We start from the raw sequence: 15,989 nt of genomic DNA on the forward strand, positions 1-15,989 counted from the left end.
ACTCTATCCTTCAGGTGAACTGAATATCTCAAATTTTATCTTAAACACTGCATTCAGAAAAATGCACCCCTGGGAAACAAGGATGCTTCAGTACAGAAACTACTGGGATTGTATTCCAGGTGTGCATTTCTTGTTTTGGGGAATGAGCATGACAGTTTACAGATGTCTTGGGTAGAAGGGGAATTGGCTGTTCCTGATGTACTGCCAAAGGATGGCAAAGGGATTTTCAAGCGTGTTTGTCTTTTTATCTAGCTGCTGAGACACTCCAAATCTAAGATAGTTCTTAGGTACTTTTATGCTGAATTTTAACTATGGGCCTGCATTTGCCCTAAAATTTGCCCCTCTTTCATTCTGCCTGGATATGAGACACTGGCCCTCCATTCACTACCTGCATCTCTTAGAGATAACCCAGGCTGATATACTCTAGATTATGGTCAGAAACACATAGGGTCTGCATCCGTTTAGCAAGTGCCTACAAGACCTACCACAGTGCTTGCTGCTGGTGGTACATAAGTGATGCTGAATCCAATCCTGGGCTCCAAGAGGCACCACAGAACACAGAAGTATCATGGCAGTGTGGCCAGCAGAATAGGGTCCTGAAATACAGGCCTTCAGCCTGCTCCTGAGGAAAGCATAAATGTAGTCTTTAGTCCGTATTTACTTTGGCCTCAGTATATAAAGGCTGATATTTGCATGGAATATCAGAAAATATTTCATTACAACAGTGTTTCTGAAGTGGAGACCACATTTTGGAAGAGTTCACAAAGCAAAGCAAAGTAAAAAAATTCTTTTGTGTCTCCAGGAGAAACATAAGTACATACATTTCTATCATAGCTGAAGCCTACAATAACCTTCGTGTGCGGAGCAGTGTTTCTTAGCCTAGGAAGTAATAATTTCAATCTCAGAAACCCTGTAAGACTGTTTTAAGCCCATACATTTCTAGAAAACAGATACCTTCCTCTTCAGAAATCATGTTATAAATCCAGATAGACTTTCACTAGAGCTCCCAAACATACTTCAGCAGCAGACTGAATTAAAAAAAAAAAGCCCCTTGCCACTTTAAAGTACCTCCTATTCTGCAGGACTGTGGTTTTAAATTGAAAAGCTATATGCGCTAGTGACATTTAGTTGACAGTTCAGAAATTGTCTTGCTGTAAACAAAGAAATTCCTAGAAAAGGAAGTCCTTCAGCAAGTTCTCTAGTTCCCATGACTGAAAACATGGATATGTACAAGTAACTGTAAAAAGAGGGGACCATATCCTTTGATGTTCTGTAAAAGGCAAAATAGTAAAAATTCAGAATGAAATAATAACAATACAGAATAAACAGAGTTTGGTTTAATAAAGCAAGATCCCACAAAGCAGTGGAGTGTTTGCAGCAGGAGCAATCAGGCATACCTGTGTGGAAACTATAACAGGTAAAATGCACTTGAGCACAGCCAAGGCGAGGTGCTGTAGGTGGAACCCAAATACTGGTATTAGTTGTGCATCAATTCTTTAGTGCTCTCTTGCTCACCAAGACATAACAGCTGCACATACCAGCAGAGCAAAATATGCACTCTATCCATTATGTTCCATCCGCCTTCTCCCAGTAAGCAGGGCCTCAGAAAGTGTAATGGTTACTTGGGAAGACAAACAACATAACCATGCCTGCCCCTGCTTCCTCCTCCTTTCCTTGACCTCTTATTGCTAAGCATGATATTATATTGTAGGGAATATTACTGTGGCCAGGGATATTGGGAATCTGTCCTTGGTGTCCCATCCCAGTCCTCTCCCAATGTCTTGCCCATCCCCTGTCTCCTGGCCATGGATGCAGAGTCAGAAAAAAAGAAAGCCCTGATACTGCCAAGCGCTGCACAGCAGTAGCCAAAACACTGCTGTGTTATCAACACTGATTTAGTCCCAAATCCAAAACACAGCACCATATGGGCTGCTATGAAGAAAATTAACTCCATCCAAGCCACACTCAATACAGCTAAATAGACTGAGCTCTCTCAGCTTTTCCTCATAGGAGAGATGCTCCAAACATCTTCATGGCCCTTCACCAAACCTACTGCAGTGAAGTCCATGTGTCTCTTCCACTGGGTAGCTCAGGACTAGACCCAGCACTCCAAGTGTGTCCCACCAGGCTGAGCAGAGGGGAAGGATCACCTCTAGACCAGCTGACAGGGTCTGCCTGATGCAGCTCAGGAGGCTGTTGGCTTTCTTGGCCACAAGGGCACATTTCTGCCTCCTGGTCAACTTCATGCATTTCAAGGATCTCATCCTGCAAATATGATTTTTTCCTTAATTTCTGAGAATCATAGGCATCATTGAATTTGAGCATTGCATCCAACATGGGAAGGATTTAAATGTAGACTCCTGTTTACACAGAGGCTGTTAACAGAAGTAGGAGGTAGCTTAGGACCCAGTGATAATGATTTCATTACCTTTGTTCTATGTACCTAGAACAGTCCAAACCAGCAAGCTATACACATCCTTGGGACTTGAAAAGTGCCAGCTTTCTACCAAGCTGAAAACAATTGACTAAAGTCAGTTAGAAGATGACTCTAAAAAGAAAAATGTTAATTAGGAGATATTTAAGAATATTTCAGTAGATGTTAGGAAAGCCACATTACCACAACTGGGAAAGAAGGCTGTGCTGGTTACAAAATAATGTGACTTAGTAGGAGAGCAAAATAAGCTAAAAGTATTAAAAAAAAAAGAAAGAAGACATGAATGAAAGAATTAATTGATAACAATTAATATGGATTCAGAATAAAAAGATAGTAAGAGAAACAAATATACACAGGTAGAATTTTATGGCTGGCATGTCTAAGAATAAAAAAAAAGGACTTTCCTTAATAGACCAAAACAAAAAAGCCTAACCATACTGCTGGTTTATTACTGAAAGGGAGTGGTGATGTTGCTGCTGTAGAGGACTGTGATTTCTTTTATATTTGGGAAGAGAGTCCACAGAGAGCAATTGTTTCCCAACCCTTTCACAAACACTTCTGAGCTTGAAGAATTAAATCCTCCCATATCTAGACTTTATTCTTCCCATATCTTTTCTTGTCTCTGTTTTCCCTTTCTACACTTAACCAGTCATGCTTGGTACTTTTCCACTTTCTACCTCAGTCTCATGCCATAAGTTGCTGACAGGAAAGCCAAACACAAGGCTAACTCCTTGCCCTACTCATGCAGCCTTCACATAACTTTTCTGCCTTCAAAAGACTCAGTTGAGTTCAGCCAGCACCATTTTGAAAGAAAACTAAGCCCTTGGCAAGTGTCTGCTCACACCATTTCTTGCCCAGCTTCAAGTGATACCAGGAGAGCCACTAGGGCTCTGCAGATCCATTTGTGCTTTCCCTGCCAGTGTGGGATGCATACTCCACTTTCCAGAAGGTACTGTAATTAAAACTGACATAGACAGGCTAGCAGAAAACAGATCCTACCACCATTTTTAGACCTCAAGGCTTCCAGGCCACTATTTTCCTCTGTATTACTAATGACTGATTAAAGTGTCATACCAGTGCCAAGGGAATATGGCGGTGCATAAGTGAATTAGATACTATAAATTAGGTGCAAATGAAGGTGGAAACATTGCTTTCAAATGACTGTCCAGTACTGCAAGGTCCTGTGTGCAACCATGCTCTGGTTAAAGCTTTTTCAGTTATGACCAAAAGAAAGAAAATGAGAGATGGAGTCTCAGAAATCACACTGACACCAAGAGGAACTATGGCACACTGAGTCCTGTGGGCAGTAGCTAGATTTTGTCTCCTCTGCGAGTTGATGTTGTGGGTACTGTTCCTTCACACAAAATCCTGTAGGAATCTGAGTTTCCAAATCTCCTAAGCCCCAAGTTCCTAATTGCAGGGCCACAGCACAAGTCACAGAGCAGATGAGGGAAAAAAAGCTGATGGACAGACCTCCCCAGGACACACCTACAGGGTTGGACCTCACACAGAGCCCAGCCACAGGGTTTCTCATACTCTCTCGGCAAAGAACACGTGTTTGAGTGCAGTTCTTCGCACCTTATAGGATTGTGGGCTTCTCTCAGACTCTCCTGCTGAAAGAGTTTCTATTCGCCTAAACTAATTATATATTTGTCTGAACAGGACTAAAAGCATGGAGTATCAGAGATGAGCTGTAAGAGTAACTAAAGGTTATTTGCAGTTAGATTAAGGCAGGGAAAGCTGAAATTGTGTGTGCATACTTGCACATAAAATTGGAAGGTGTTTCTCCTCTGAGATGATGCTAGGAATTTCCATTTAAATAAATTCAGAAAATAGCGACCACAGTCCTAATAACACAACTGCCATCATCTGAAGGAATTGTCCATGCCTGGAAACGAGTCTTTGCAGAACAGTGCTGGCTTTATTTGCCCCTGTGTTCTTCTGTGGTTATAAGGGGGGGGCCCTTATCAGTATGTTAGACAGGGAATCAGACAAGGTTATCAGAGTGGTCTATTCTATCACACTTGTCATATGTGGTGGAGGATAAGAAGCAATTCACCTAGGTAACAAGCAATTAATCTTTCACTCAAGTAACCCCCTCCATTTTTTTTAACATTTTGTTTATTTGCAGGCCCCTACCTTGTTTACACTCAGAAATATTCCCAGCTATTCTCAGTTTCTGCAAGCAAGCTCCTTTCCCTGTCTCTGGCTTCTCCACTTTTTCTTCCAAGGAAAATGTCCTTCATCCATCTGTTAAAGCTTTGAAATTTAGAAAGAGCAGATAAAAGAAAAATTATCCTTGAGTTTGGACTAAACCAACCAGAAAACTGAGCAGAGCTTTGACGGGAATATTGGACTATTTAAATAGATGACTTAGATGGAGGCTCAGGGTGCCAAGGAAGGTAAATAACATGTCTGGCTGTCTCCTTTTCAGTTCTCTAAGTTGGATTTATAAATCAACAAATGATAAAGAAGGCATTTCTGAAATTTTGGAGGTAAGAAGAGAACTATAAAAACTAGCCAATTATTTACACTTCCACAACAGCGGAAGTGTTTAAAGCAGTTAACCTGAATTAAACACCCAAATTGTACTGCTTTTAACTCACAAAACTACAGCCCACAGACAAAATCCAATTCAGCCTTACTGTGAACAGAATGCTAAAACTTCAGAGAATGGTAGGTACCATCCCAGAAATACATGGACTGTATAAACTCTGCTGCCACATTGCAGGGACCCAGCAAAGACCCCTCTTTGAAAAGGGTCTTCTTGGGCTGACGGTCACTGGAGTTTTTTTTGGTGAGGGAGAACGATTTTTAACAATATCCTACACCTTTGGCACCTTCACAACCATTGTTCACTCCAGTGGAAGTTTTCTCTCCTCTGGAATGAAAAATTTGGCTGCCTTTTAAAACTTCAGGGATGGAGTGTAACAGAGCCACATGGCTAAGCCTGACTTCTCCATTTTCAGTTATAGATGGACTTAGTAATATGGAAAGGTCATGACTGCATAACAGCCCCAATGTTCATTAACATTTAACAAAGAGTAAAGAATACTTTGTGACATTGGCATAATTTCCATACTCTCCAGGACACTGAAAGTATAAAGCAAAATTCTATTAAAAATTTCATATTATGATGCCTACTCAAGTACCCTCCTTTTCTACTCTGCCTGCTACTCCCCTGGAAATCAGCGAGGAATATCTACCTCATAAAAGACATAGACAAAATCTTAAGCCCAAATCTATATCCTCTGATGGATAATTCACCAGAGACAATTTTGCCCTTAAGTCAAATATCCTGGGTTTCTATGTCTGCAACAGCTTTATGACAAGGAAGGATCTTAATTTCTTCCAATGAAGAACTTTCAACTGAAGTTTAAAGAAAAAGTGGAGAGGTTACAAAGAAAAGCACAATGGGGGTGAGAAACTGACACACTGAGGGAAACTGGTCAAAACTAGGAGAGAAATAAACCTGAAACATTCCATTTTTAGACAATTGCACAAAATGCACATGTCAAAGGTCAGGGATTAGAACAGCAGATTTGTGCTGAGATGTGCTCAGGAGAAGTAAGTTTATTCACATAAGATATCGGACCATTCAGATATTGTGAAATGGCAGAAGATTATAACTAACGTGCCAGAAGCATGACTGGATGCAGAACTCTTACCGATAGGGTACATATTAACATAAAATAATGATGTGTTTTTCAAAAGTAAATAAAGAGATATATATATAATTGACAGTTTCAGCTTTAGTACCCAAGCAACAAAATGTACTTAATCAGACACTGGAAGGAACAAAATTCCACAGTTATTATAAAAGTCTCTAAAAGACAGCACCATTTATGGACACTAGAGATTACTATTCCCAAGAGGAATGTTTTTGGTTTTGTTGTTTTGAATTGGTTGTTTTTGAAGAAAAGAAGCAATTTTCATGGTTGTATGTGAGCCTGGAGATGATGGTGAGTGGGTTCAACTTTTTGTTGGTTTTGGCTCACTGTGCTGTACTGAGCAAATAACTTCGCTCTGCCTGTGTCTCTTAAACAATAAACATCAGTGCAACCTTCAGACTGTACTGCAAATTCTTTGATTATCATTTACTATCAGCATGAGTGACCTTCCTCTGTTTGGGAGGAGCTGTTTTTGTCAGTGTTTTTGTCCTATCTGTTGTTCTGTTATACACTCATTATGCAATATTTAATTAAGTATTTAATGATAGGTTTCTATCCACAGTTACCATAAATGATAATGTAAGGAGTGACAGAAAGTGTCAGAGGAGCCAAGATGGACACAGAAGACAAGAGTTAGAAACAGAGAACTGGGAGAAAAGCTCATGGGTAGAAAATATGCAAGGGAAAGCTCCAGAGAAAGTGGAGTTTGTTGCAAAGGCAACAGATACCTTTAGGGGTTCAGCCAAGAATGATAGCTCCACCCCTGCCAGGAGGCATGAGGAGAAGCTGTTTTCTCTTCCAGCTGTGGCTTGACACCTGAAGATATATACAAATGTAATGCAATCCAAAGGCCTTTTAGAGGCAACTCAAAGCAGCATAAGACAAGCCTTGCTGCTTACTGTGTGATCTGCCAGTTTTTCTTGGACCACAGAATAGGAACTTCTGGTCTAGTTTCTTATAGAGGCGCCTTGCAGTTCATTCCCAGAACATGTTATCTGAACCAAGTGAGGATCTAAGAATGCTTTCTGGAGAAGGTCTTGTCATTTGTTATTTTGGGGTGCTTAGGAGACAGGCACTCCTTCCAGAGAGGGGAGACAGAGAAGCTTTTCAGAAGTTCCAAGGCTCCATGCAGCAGGGAGCTACAACTGTACAACTGTCCTGAAAATGGTAATGGGGGATATTTGTCCTAGGAGCATCTTCAGATATATGTCCCTGCCAAAGAACCCCGGGGGGCAGGGGAGGGGAGAAAGACATATTTAAATAACAAAGGCACTCTGGTTTAACCAGCTCTGAGGCAAGGTACCTAACAGGGCTCAACAGGCAAGCAAAGCAGAGGAATGCGTGAAAAAACTGGATAATTTATTTTGGTTTTCCTTTTTTTTTCTATTAATCTTCAGATTTATTTTCTTTCCTTTACATTTCTTCTACTGCCACACATTCCAGCCAGCCTTGCTGTGGCCTTTCTCTTCTCCTGTCCCAGGGATGTTCCTGACAACCTATTAATTAGGTAGAATCCCTGTACTGATAAATTTCCTGTTGGTGCCATTGTGGTATGCTGAATAACATCAGAAACTTCTGCTAAACTGATCAAATAGCTGGATCAAAGTCAGAAAGCTTTCTGCTGAACCCAAGATGCCTGTGAGTGACAAAAAAAAAACCCAGAGAGATTGTTTTTTACTAAAGTCACAGCAAACAGTTAACTGGCTTAGGGCTTATTGCAGAAAGGAGGGGTAAAACCTAATGCAAAATGAGAGGTATACACCTGTTCTTCCTCAAACAAAAGGCCACTCTATTTCTTCAGGCCTTCTCTTTCCCTTAATGACTTCCTTATATACCTAATCTGTGCATTGTAGTTGCATCTTGCACATCTCAGAGCATCCTGACTCAGGAGATAGTTTCAATTCTTTGTTAGAAACAACAACAAACATCAGAAAAGCACTAGTATTTCCTGAGAAAGACCATCATCTACCTTAGGTTTCAGGTGAATCTGAGTGGGTATTCTGCAGGCAACAAGTTTTTGTTCCACTGAGCCTTTATCCTCCAGTTAGCAAATACCAGGAGCCTGTGCATTCTGTGGGAAGCTTAGTGCTCAGACAAACCTGATCTTTACATAAAGGCACTCACATACTGTGTGCCAAAAGGAGGGAAGGACAAACTCCCCCTCCCTTCTTTAACAGTTAAGTTTAGGGAGAAAAAATCACCCCCATACTTCTCTCAAAAGTAAAATGCCAGAGGATTGCGGTGTTCCAAGTCAGTTGAGGAGGGCTTTTTCAATTATATAGGACATATGATTTGAGTTAAATCACATAATGTAAACATTGTAAAAAAAGAAACTGGGAATTACAATGTTTCATTAAAAATGTGAGTATGAGGTGTTGTTAACACTGTGAGGTGTTGTTTGGGGTTTTTTTTGCTTAGTTTCACTTTAACTAAATCTAGCAAAATCTACTCAGAATGTTTCAACCCCCTTCCTTGCAAAATGTAAATGCACTTTTCCTGTCAGCTCTATGCTCCACTCTTCGGGATCAAATCAGACCCTTCATTCAGTGTTACACTTTCATACACATATAATCTGTTGGTGAGTAATGCAGCAGTAGGTGGTGCTCAAAATCATACTGCCAGTTGCCCTTCTTTTTTACAAGTATTAAAGCTCTATGCAGCCCTACGGAGACCTTCCCTCACATACGACTTCCCTACAGAGAGTTCTGTGACTTCCAGATAAAGTGATTTTGCTCATCAGCTTGGTTCTGCTTTTCCATTTAGCTCTGAACAGCAGCAAACAATAGCCCAGTTTCTTCTCAACTTTCTGCTGTTCAGCACTCTGGTCTCAAACTAAAACATAAATCAGAGTGGCCCCAGGGTAGCTGTCATGGGGGCTGGATGCCAGTTTTGGGATGACAACTCACAGCAGGCTTTGTTATTGATGGTGGCAGCTCCTGGCTGGCTGGATGCCAATGGGATGCTCCTTCCTCACAGATCCTCTTCCTTTCCCTGTTGTCCTGTTCAACCTGTGCTGTCTGGGTGACGGGTCTAAGCCGCTACAAGGTGTTGTGAGGCTAAAGCCTAGGGGGCAGATTTCCTGTAGTTCAGCCTTAAAATTATACTCTCCTATAAGAACATACAGAAAATGCAGGAGAAGGAGGTGCTTGCCTGCTAGGGTAACATTCCCAGCCTCAAGAGCAGCTCCCCATCTCCTCCAAAGAAAACAGCAATGATGTAGACGGAGGCATCCCACAGACAAGTTGTCATAGGCGAAGAGCTACACAGAACCTGCAGTTCAAGCTGGAAACAGCCTGATTTAGAGAGACACTATGCACAGGGAGGATGGGCAAGGGGCACCTTGCTGTCATGTCTCAGCTTCCTTCAATAGGATCCTTCCTTCAAGGATCTTCCAAGCACTAAGGGAGGATGGAATCCATCCTTCTTCAGCTGAGACCACCATTTGAAGGCAGCTGAGGACCTCCTCCCATCCTGAGGTGACCTTAACTTCAAACAAGAGCCCGTAGTACAAGCAAACTTAAGGTCTGCGTCACGGCAACGTTGCATACAATTTCAAGAGCCAAAAAGAGAGCCTGGCAATACCTCCCAGAAAACAGTCATATTACAACACTTATTCTGAGAGTAATAACTTCAGGGTTAGTGCATTCAAGGCATTCTGCACTCCAGTCCTCTGCAAAGGAATAGTGAGCAAAACAACATGAAGAATACATTTCATCTGTAATGATCTGCATATGTGAATGGCAGAGCTTGAAAATCATGTGGGCATGTTCCACCTGACAGAAAAGAAAGCTAGACCTATTTTCTGTTCAGCTATCCTGGATGGATTTTAAAAGCTAGTGAGTAATCAAGATGCAATTTATCAATCCCTCTTCCAATTAGTCAGTCCATTGTATGAGAAAAGAAGAAGATAAAAGAAGAAGTTCCTTTTTTTCTACACATATGTGATGGCTCTTTTCATCATCATCAAAGTACCTTCATCAAAGCTTTCTATACTCTCCCATGGGACCTCAGAGAAGAACATACCTCTGAAAGAAAAATAACAGTATTTCACTCATTCACTATTCACAGTCAGTTTTGACTGCAGCAAATTCCCAGTGCCTCCATCTTCTCTGAACAGCAGTGAAATACACTGACAGTGAGCAATTTTAACCTTCAACTAGTTCTGCAGTAGCATCAGGTGTGTAGTAATACCCTCATATGGCTTGTCTTTTACTGTAATGTTTCCAGTGAGTGGCAAAATATAGTCTCAGATATATACTTTACTTGTTTTCTGAGAAAGGGAGGCAGAGCGTAGATCCCTGTACAGGAAAGGAAGGGAAGAGGAAAGCCATGCCCACCCCAATCCTTTCCAGGCTGGAGCCTTGCTCCCAATTTCTGTTAAGCTTCTGCAGTTTCTGATTCATCTTACTCTGAGAAAAGTTGCCTTCATGAGGCAGGTAATTTATTTGTTGTTGTCAGCTTGAATAACTACTACTCTCTCATTTTTGAAGAACAGCAACATTTTTCATGTCAAAATGCTATGAAATCACACAATAAGCTTCCAAAAGTATTCAGAATCAAAACAGGAGTAACAGCTTTGGGTAACTTTTTTTGCTTCTGATGTTAAAACTTTTGACAAAAAGCTTCTCAGACCTAAGAGAGCTAGAAACACAGTGTTCTTTCAGATTTGCAAAGGAAACTGAAGGAGGGGCCTGGAGTGGTGTTTTGGGTGGTTTTTGGGGTTGGTTTGTTTGGTGATTTTTTTGGGATACTGTAATATTAGAAGCTAAGCTTTCAAAAGAAAAAATAACAGAGAAAACCCCCACAGAGTGAGTATCTAACTGGGAAAGCTTGCAACACAGGAGAAAGAAAAAAACACAACCAAATTTGATGAGGAGAAAAGTAGACATGAAGGGAAAAAAAAAGAAACTTGTAGCTGGTTCGCAGTAGGAGTGGAGGTATCAAAAGTGGCCTTGTTGAACACCAGGTGATGCACTCAAGTCCCTGCAGTATACTGAAACAGAGATAAACCATTCAGTTCTCTCCATAATTTCTCCTGGAAGCCTGGAGGCACATCACAGGTCTCGTGTAAGAAGAAATGGATGTGAAATGGAAAGGTGGATAAATGAAACATCACAGGCAGGTTAGGTACCACTGTGCTGCTTTTTTGTTGTTTCGGTTGGTTGGTTCATTGGATTTTATTTTAATACCCGCTGTAGAAAATGCTCTTGGTCTGTTTGAGAATGAAAGGAGGAGGGGAAAAAGGCAGGCAAGAAGGGAGAAAAGATCAGGCAGGCAGGCAGGAGGGAAGAGAAGAAGAATGGAGGGAAGGAAGGAAAGAGGAGTAGAAATTTTTCAGTCTCTCAGCTTTAACAGTGGTGGCACCAACCTATTTGCCATGGAGACATTGCAGAAGGGCATAAGCAAAACCCAGCCAAACCCTTGTTTATGGGGTAAGTCCTTTTCTGGAGACCAGCAATACCTTGTGGGATCAACAGTCAGTATCAGCACCCACGACACTGCATGGTAACCTGCTAACAGATGAGTGTGGCAAAAAGTCAGTCACCTGCCTGTACAAACTGTGTAGTTACAGCTTTGTTATGGTAGATACACTTCCAAACCACTTTTTTCCTGATGCTGAACTTCAGCAAATACCAGCATTTCAAGTGTTTGTAGTGTTCTGGTCCCTCTAATGTATCATCGAGGCTACACGTGGCTTCAGAGATCAGAGAGCAACACCTTCTCTCCTGGCTGCTGTTTGAGGTGTTGTCACTTCATACACAGAGAGGGGAATGGTTAGGGAAAGCTTATCATTACTTTAATTCAAACAGCAGTCAGTGTTCACCATACCGACTGGTTATACCTGTAAGGTAACAAATATAACAGCTAAAAGCTTGATGCACTTTGTGTCCTTGAAGGAAAAAGGTATGTAAAAATTGTATATTCAAAAAACAGACCCACTTCAGCTCAAAATACAGTCAGTACCTTAGCCAAAAGTACTCAGGTCTCATTTCTGTACTCACTGGAAAATAGAAACATAAAAGCAAGCTGGAAAATGACACAGGAGATTTATTATGGGTTATCTTTAATATAGAATGTATATTTAAATTATGTCATTGGTATCTTTCAACCTTTTTCCATTAATCCAAAGAAATAAGCCTCTGGCTGAGACAATTCCCTGCACAGGGGTCAATCTTTTTTTCCCCATAATTATTGTAGAATGAAAGATTTATCCACACGCAGGTGGTGGGACCCAGGTCTCCCTCATCCATATGAGTGGCCAGAACTTAATAAGATCTTGTTCCCATTTTAAGAGCCTTAGTCCTTAACTGTATCTAGGATACTTGTTTTTTAAGTGACCTACATTCAACTGGTTCTTTTTTCTTGACAGTCTGGTGCACGTTCAGTCAGGTCGTGTCAAGCCTGTGTGTTGCTGCACGTGTCCAGTCAAAAAGACTTGATGAGTATACTGCTGAAAAATTGAACTGTAAATCTAAGTCTCATCTCATTTTGCTGGGATGCTGGCAATGGCTGTGTCTTTATCACACATGTACCTAAGAAGTCACCATGGAACTATACAATAGATTGGCTTAGAAGCGACTTTTAAAGGCCATCTAGTCCAACTCCCCCTGCGATGAGCAGAGACAGCTTCAGCTAAATCAGGTTGCTCAGGGCCCCATCCAGCCTGACCTTGAATGTTTCCAGGCAGGGGACACCTGCTACCTCTGTGGGCAACCTGCATCACCGTTTTACTACCCTCTTTTAGTTTAAAACCATTCCCCCTTGTCCTATCACAACAGACCCTGCTAAAAATTTTGTCCCCATCTTTCTTATAAGCCTCCTTTAGGTACTGGGAGGCTACTATAAAGTCACCCCACATCCTTCTATAGCTGAACAGCCCCAGCTCTCTCAGCCTGACTTCACAGGAGCCCTCTGATGATCTGATCAGCCCTCTGATCACCTCTGTGGCCCTTCTCTGGATTCAATCCAACAGATTCACATATTTCCTGTGCTGTGGACCCTGGAGCTGGAGGCAGCATTCCAGGTGGGTTCTCACCAGAGCAGAGCACAATCATCTCCCTTGTCCTGCTGGCCATGCTGCTTTTGATGCAGCCCAGGACATGGTTGGCTTTCTGGGCTGCAAGTGCACATTGCTGGCTCATGTCCAGCCTCTCATCCACTTGGACACCCAAGTTCTCTGCAGAGCTGCCTGCTCTCAATCTGTTCATCCCCCAGTGTGTACTGACACTGGGGGCTGCCCTAATCCAGGCCCAGGACTCTGCTCTTGGCTTTATTAAAGCTTAAGAGGTTCCCACAGGCCCACTGCTCAAGTCAGTACTGATTGCTGATGACAGGCATGTGGACTTCAAATTCCAGGGCAGGGCAGCAAGCAGGCAAGTACCTGAGAGGAGGTACTCATTAGTTTATTAGTTTAGCTATGTTTTGTTGGTTGTCTTTTATTTTAAAACAAATTTGACAAAACGGTGCGTTTTTTTCTTTCAGCCTTCAGTATGGAACAGCTCAGCTCCAGTATTTATGATAGAAATACTTCAGATGATTAATGACTGGCAGTATCTTGTCATTGCTGATGCATCCATAAAACAGAAGAAGTTTCAACAAGGCACCCGTGAATCCAGCAAGCTTCCTTCACCTGCCTGTCACTGGAATTGTGTTTGCCAGCTTGTCCTCCAGAGAGAAAATGTATTATACCACTGACTGAGAGCCTTTAGAGCATTTTAGAGTCCTGCTATGGGCCGTTTCCAACGACATACCATTAGGCTGTCTCTGTGCTTTGGGATCACTGTGCAAGGTTAGCAACCTTACTAAGAGTTCTAAAATAGAGAACAGAGGTTGCAATGTGAAATCAAAAGTGAACGGCCTGGAAACTGTTTCACATCTGATCGAAAACGGGTAAGAATTGGAAAGACTAAGCTGCGGCTGTATTTCCTTTCGCGGGAATTGCTAAATGGTTGTGTTTCCATGGAGCACCAGTGGCATCTAGCGGCCGTATTTAGAAGATCACCACGAATGGATACGAACACAGTATGGTGTGGACTGAGACAGTGTTCACAGCACTGACCTGCTGGTGGTCATGGCTGCAAACCTGGTCTAACCTCTATCAGCAGTATTGCATCTTTGTGGCCAGATGTTGTAGCACTTTCACAGAAGATGCTATCATGTCTTGCAAACTGCAGTAGTGAAATCCCCCCCAACTCCGTCCATCACATCACCCTGGAGGTTCAGCAGCGATGTGGGACAACCTGTGTCTCACACATGCCAGAAATGTCTCTTGGGCATGAGTGGAACACTTTCCAGTCTGTATGAAAACCAGTGACTCAGTGCTGGCTGGTGGGGATAGAGAATGTGTCAAGCAATATCAAGTTGCCTGGCACTCTGCCAAGCAGGCAATAGTCCTGCTCCCTCTGGAGAAGCCTCTTCTCCAAGAGCACCAAAGGCCAGACAGTGAGCAGTATTGTTGCAGCTGGGTGAAAAGTTTACTAGTCCAGGGGAAGCAGTATAAAAATTATCATATGCAATAATCAGGAGTTCAAAAGGGCATGATGTATGTCTAACGTAGCTGGCTGGCAGTGTGAGAACAAGATCAGGTTTACAGCTGTATTTTGATGCAGATAAAACAGAGCAATAGATCCACATATATTTTTAAACTGAAAACCAAAAAACAACAACAACAAAACCAAACAAACAACCCTCAAAAAAAACAGTTTAACAAAAAGATTTCATTAAGAGAGTAAGGGAAGCTGCAATTGTAAGTCCCAGTTGTGAAAAACTTGTACAAGTTCTGACACCACTTTCATTGCCTGGAACTACAAGTTCACACCCTGTAAGGCTCCGCTCAGCTCTCCTCTCCCTGTGACTGGTTGCTGCCAAGCTGACAATCTTTGGCCTTTCAAAGTCTTAACACTGGACTTCTATGCCTATGCTAGGTGGTTGACAGAGACCTTAACTACTTTTCCTAAGAATAAAGTTGCTTCCTTCTTGCTAGTCAAACCCCTTCCTTCCACTAGTGTCCTTGTGGTACGTCTGTACTGACTGGCACCTGCCCTTCAGTCTGGATCAATGTTTGTACCTATGTGTCATTTGGAGATTCCCCTGGAGCTGTTAGGAAGGGAAAGCAAGGTGGAAGAGCCATCACAGGGAGTGAGTGCAAGAGCAGAGCAACACCATTGTGTGTGTCTGAACAGGGCTAAAAAACCAGTCAGGAAGTACTGGCTGTGAGTCCTTCAGCACTGCATGGCCTGTGTGAAGCATTGGATCTGGGCTTTCAGCCACATCTGATCCTCTGAGGGCCTGTGAGGCTTTCCGGCCTGTTCCTACCTCCTGCCCCTTTGGAGGATCCCTCCAGCCCAGTCTCATAGTATCTCCCCAGCCAGAGAAGGACAGTCAGCCTGGAAGGGAGAAATAACTATGAGGCTGGAAGTGCAAGCAGTGCCCACAGAGGCAAACAGGCACACAGCAGGAACCAAGAGAGCTGCTGCTTCAGACTCACACTTTCTGGTGTTTATTATTCTTTTCATTCTTGGCCATATCTCCATTATTATTATTCTTTTCATGTGAAGGAGGAAATTTTGCTGACCTCTGTGGTCCCTGCTGTGTGTGCAGCTGCCCAGATCAGCATGCTACTAGTTTGCTGTGGATAAGCTGCTGGCCCGACCATCCACCTCATCTCTGTGTGATATGCTCAACCCAGGACAAATCGGATGACTGCCCCAAGAGAAGGTTGTATCTGGATGTACTGTATTCCTACAGAACTCCTTTCTTAGGCATTTTCAACCATTACTGGGCAGAGAAAAGATGCTAGGCTAAGACAAGCAGCAGGGCTATCCTTATCTTCCTGAAAACTCTCACCACAAACACAGGCAATGAATGCAAGAAACATTTCAGTG

Source organism: Pseudopipra pipra, chromosome 5 (assembly GCF_036250125.1).
Source record: "Pseudopipra pipra isolate bDixPip1 chromosome 5, bDixPip1.hap1, whole genome shotgun sequence".
In the NCBI taxonomy this organism is placed as follows: Eukaryota; Metazoa; Chordata; class Aves; order Passeriformes; family Pipridae; genus Pseudopipra; species Pseudopipra pipra.